General features: G+C 41.5%; 1 protein-coding gene and 1 pseudogene across 1 annotated transcript in view; both read left to right on the top strand.

Moving 5' to 3' along the window:
• ADAM9 (ADAM metallopeptidase domain 9) overlaps positions 1-5,293 on the top strand; it is a 175,810-nt gene that overhangs the window by 1,640 nt on the left and 168,877 nt on the right. The window lies entirely within an intron of this gene.
• On the top strand, positions 2,270-2,816 carry LOC101652966 (annotated as a pseudogene).

Raw genomic sequence — 5,293 nt, 5'->3', positions numbered from 1 at the left:
TCAGGAGACCACTGCAGACAAGTTCTCTCAGTAATGCAATCGTTTTAGCCTTATTAGGGAACCCCCCCCCACCTCCCCCCCTTTAAGTCCTATCTTCTGAGGGCATCTACTGGGCCATTTCAGCTCAAGACAGAGGTCGCTCAGAAGATTCTGGTAACAGAAACTTCCTTGTAATCCCAACGGGTCATCTTGACAGATTTTTCTCAAAGGACACAGTTTGATCATTGGGGCTTATTATGAAGAAGTTTTAAGGACTTAATTGGTGGGGGGAAAGGCCAGGAGTAATTTTTTTCTTCCCCATCACGACAATGCACATATAAATTTTTTCGAGGTGAGCAAGGATTGACCAAAGAGACTTTTTTTGCAAAACCTTACCCCCCTCAATTCAAACTCAAAGAACACTTAGAAGGAACACAATTTGAGCCCCTTAAGGATGCCTGAGCTGCTGTTTTGACAAGGTGTAAGCCAAAGGCAGCAGAATTCTTCAGGGGAGGGAGAAAGAGAGAGAGAGAGAAAGCCTTCAGAAATGTGGGGAACTAGCATTACATTTTGATAGTTTTATGTTATTATAGAGCTTGATATGATTTGATCGCTATATTTACTGCCTTACCTTTGTATGCTAGTGGGTTTAAATCACCAGCCTTTCAATTAGCAGCCACTCGCTTAACCACGATGCCACCAGGGCTCCCTCAGGTTCATTATAGCATATCTACATATATGTGAATGTGGCATCCTGATGTCTTGAACTGTGGCTTCACCAAATTATGACCAGTGCCTCGCTTTAAGTATGTGTGTGTTCTAGAAATGTATATGACAGTCGTTGAACTACTGAAAACAGCAGGCTCGATACTTGTGCTGAGCGACCATATGTGCTAAGTATATCTGAAGGGTGTTGGGGAAGGTTTTATAGAGGAAATTATTTTGAACCCAGTATTTATTAGGATTTTTCAAGCTAAATGGTCAGAATTGGACAGTGAAAATTTTTAAGTAGGCATATGATATAACCCAGTTTATGATTAAGGTAGCACTATTGAGGACAGAGTATAGAAGAGGTAAATTGGAGGATGGAAGGCCAATTAAGTTAAGAAACTTTTGTAACTCAATTTCCTTTTTTTTTGTAACTCAATTTCCCTAGGAGTCTGTTCTTGTCAAATCAGCTGACTAAAGTTTTGCAATACAGAATGTTTAAACCACGCATTGAAACCTTTCCTACTAAAGAAAGAGGAATTGGAGTCCTCAAGAGCCTCTCACACATTAGTTACACAAGGAAACACAAGAGGAAAATCAAACATGAGATCTTTTTTGGTTGTATCTTTTAAGGTAATAATTATTATGGACACATGTAAAGTTTTACTTAGAAGAAACCTAATTCTCCAAAGGAAATTTATCTAGAAATGACTCATATTCCTATAACTTTACCTAGAAAAGACTCATATTTCAGAGGAAGTTAGTTTGAAAGCTTACTCATGGTGAGTCACACTAACAGATGAACTATGTAGTAAAAATTTGACTTCAGGTCCATATTAATCTTGTTGTTTTTAAGATACCAGCAAGTTATTTGAGTTTGATATGTTTGTGTTATATAGGAGAATGTTATCTTTTAAATTTAAAGATAATTTAAACTAGTAAGAAATGAATCATTTATAACTCAAATATGTATAAAATGAATTGCTGGACACCCAGATAGTTTTCAGAAAGCTCATAAAATATTTACCGTACTGATTTGACTTTATGTTGACTAACTCTCATTGTTAAAAATATAGCTCTTATCCAAAACCAAACCCTTTGCCATTAAGTCATTCTGACCCACAGAGTCATCATAGGACATTGTAGAACAGATCCCTAGGGTTTTTGAGACTGAAAATCTTTATGGGAACAAATAGCCTCATCTTTCTCCAGAGGAGCAGATGGTGGCTTTGAACTGCCAACCTTGTAGCAGCCAAATGCTTATCCCATTCTGCCATAAGGACCCCAGAATCTTTAAAAGAATGGCAAGCTTTAAGTCTTTAAGTGACTGGAACCTTTTTCATAGCCTTTTGATGTTTCTTTTTTCTGTTTTATGCCCTTGGAGGAATGCCAGTCTGAGTCAGTACTTTGGGACTTCCTCATAAGTGAATTTAGTCTTCTTGGTATGTTAATAACTGTTGTTATTCTTTGCTGTTTAATTATTTCTGATTACACCAGACCTATCTTTTGAAGCACCTCTGGTTGGCTTTAAGATGCCACCTTTCGGCCCTGCGCTGCCCAGAGCCAAAACAATACCGTCAGGATGGCGAAAGGTTACCCCAAGAAACCACAGGGCCAGCTGTCTGCTGACGCCTTCTTTTGTGCAGACGTGCAGAGAGGAACATAAGAAGAAAAACCCAGAAGTCCCTGTCCATTTTGCCCAATTTTCCAAGAAGTGTTCAGAATGGTAGAAGACCATGTCTGGGAAGGAGAAATCCAAATTTGATGAGATGGCAAAGGCGGACAAAGTGCGCTGTGACCGGGAAATGAAGGATTATGGGCCAGCTAAGGGCGGCAAGAAGAAGGACCCTGACGCTTCCAAACGACCGCTGTCAGGATTCCTCCTCTTCTGTTCTGAATGCCGCCCAGATCAAATCGACAAACCCTGGCATCTCCATGGGTGACATGGCCAAACAGCTGGGTGAGATGTGGAATAACTTGAGTTATGCCACAAGGCGGCGAAGCTGGAGGAGAAGTGTGAAAAGTCTAAGGCCAAGTTTGATGGTGCGCAGGGTCCTGCTGCCAAAGTTACCCGGGAAAAGGTGGAAGAGGAAGATGAAGAAGATGAGGAGGAGGAGGAAGATGAATAAAGAACGGTTTCTTTGTCTTCATGTGAATACCTTAGAGTAGGGCGCGCCGGGATTGCCGTCTCCTTGCCCTCAGTAGGTTTAATTCCACAGTTGGGTCATGATCATAGTGTCGTCTCTTAAAGTGCTCTAGAACCCGTCCAGGGTCTACTTGACGCGGCCAGGTTGTCCGGAGCACCTCGGAACTGTATCAGAATTGTACATATTTCCACGCATTTGTAAAAGAAAAGGCACCTCGCTGTGGAGCTGACAAGGCCTTTGAGCAGTTGTGGCCACGTGTTTGCTGGCTGGTCTCCTTAGTGAGGGGGCGTTCACTGAATGGTGATGGGCTGGACTCCCGCGTTCTGCACTGTGCATATCTGTGGTTTGTAAAGAACAAAACTAAGGAAAGAAGGAAGCAGCCAGGACACACTGCCATCGAGGCCGGGGGCGGCGCCCTTAGAAGGGGCCGGAGCTCAGGGCATGCACTGTGAAGCTCACCTGTTGACACTGCGGTGGCCGTCCATTTAGCTTCCGGTTGTCTGGTTTGTTTTGTGTATAGTTCTGGGGTGTGTGTGTGTGTGTGTGTGTGTGTGTTTAGAATGCTGAAATGTTTTTGAAGTTAAACTATTACATTTTTTTGAAACTGAAAAAAAATAAAATAAAATGCCACCTTTTGGCTAGTAGTACAATGGCACCATCCAGGGTAACCGTCAGCAAACACATTTTGTTATACATTCATCTGCTGAAGGACACTTGGGTTGTCTCCATCTGTTTGCTGTTGTGCATAATGCTGCAGTGAACATTGCCGTACTGTCCCTACTCTCAGGTCCCTATGATATCGAGTACGCCCGAAGTAGTATTCGTATTTTGTTCCGAGACTTGTATGGTTTAGTTCTCACATTTAGGTTGTTCATACATTTTTGAGTTCATTTTCATATAGGGTATGAGGAATTTGTCTAGCTTTGTTTGCATATGGAAATTCAATTGACCGTTATTTTCTTATTGGCTGGATTTAGCACCCTTGTTGAAAATGATAGATGTGTGTGTTTGTTTCTTGACTCTCAGCTCTTAATTCATTGGTCTATATTACCTATTATCCTACCACTACCAACCTACTGTTGCTTTATAGTATGCTTTGTAGATTACTGTTGTTTTATATTATGTTTTGAAATCAAGATGTTTCTGGTTATCTTAGCACTATCAGAATCAAGGTATATTGATGAAAAAAAATGGTGTGGGGCCATGTCTAATGTCCACTGGCTACACAGGGCCAAGGAGGATCCATCTCTAGTCCAAGGCCCATTGCCATAAGGCAGAGGTCAGGCATGCCTCCACTCTCCAACCTTATTTATTATAATCCAATATCCACTGTCCCTCCCATGGCCTTCTACTTGGTTCTATACTAGGTTCAATAATTCATCGCAGTGCCCACACACAACTCACAGACAATGTTCACAATTTTGTCCTTTAATTACGGAAGTTAACACATTATAAGTTAGGGTCAAAACTGTTAAGGATCTAGATATTTTGTCTGCAGTGCCTCTTCTTAGCCATGCTCACAGGCACATCTCTCTCTGGTCCTTAGCCTCAGCCAGGTGGCCGCTTGTCCACTGGCCTACTTGGGCATGTCTTACGAAGTTCCTGTAGTGCTGATAAATGCCCAAAGGGTTCCTGATTTTTCAATCCAGCCTCTTACCCAAAGACACTCAGCTTTACTTGTGCTGGATGATCATGGGATTCTTCCTTCCTGCTTCTGAGGTGACTCATTTTATATCCAATGAAATGACGAAATTGATCATTGCCCCCATTAGAGTCCTACACACCTTATTTGCATGCTTTCATCCTCTCATTTGCTGGGAGTTACAAAGATTGTGGCGAGAAGAGCCATACCAAGTAATTCAACTGAGCCACAACTAGATTATAATAATCACCAAGTACATGCCATAATGCTGTTGTCTGGTGCCAGTGAGTCAATTCTGACTCGTGGAGAGTTCATGTGTTACAGAATAGAATTGCTCCAATAGAATTGACTGTAATCTGTGGTGCCACTAGTGGGTTTGAACTGCTAAACTTTTGGCTGCCAGCTGATTGCAAACTGCAACTCAGGGACCACTAGTATATGTCACACTTAGGAAAATTGGTATGGTCAGACATGGCTAAACTTTTACTTTTGACCTATTTTTTTGTATTGAGATCTTGCCTACTTTGATTTATTTTAGCCTTTTGACACATGAGAATCGTTGTGGATATGTTGTTAGTTGCTATTTACTTTGATGCATTGCAACCTCATGTAGAGGAGAACGAAAAGTTGCCTGGGCCCACATCATCTTCACTATTATTGGTATGTTCATTGGTATTATTGGTACTGTGTATTTTTGTTACCCATCTTCTAGGATCCCTGGTGGCATAGTGGTTATGCATTGGTCTGTAATCTGCATGGTCGGCAGTTTGAAACCACTAGTTGAAAGATGTTTTATCATACTCCTGTAAACACTTAA

The sequence above is a fragment of the Echinops telfairi genome, unplaced genomic scaffold (assembly GCF_000313985.2).
Source record: "Echinops telfairi isolate 266 unplaced genomic scaffold, ASM31398v2 ScPeMD7_9;HRSCAF=40, whole genome shotgun sequence".
Taxonomy (NCBI): Eukaryota; Metazoa; Chordata; class Mammalia; order Afrosoricida; family Tenrecidae; genus Echinops; species Echinops telfairi.
Note: the sequence above shows the minus strand (reverse complement) of the source record. Positions and strands in the feature narration are given on the sequence as shown.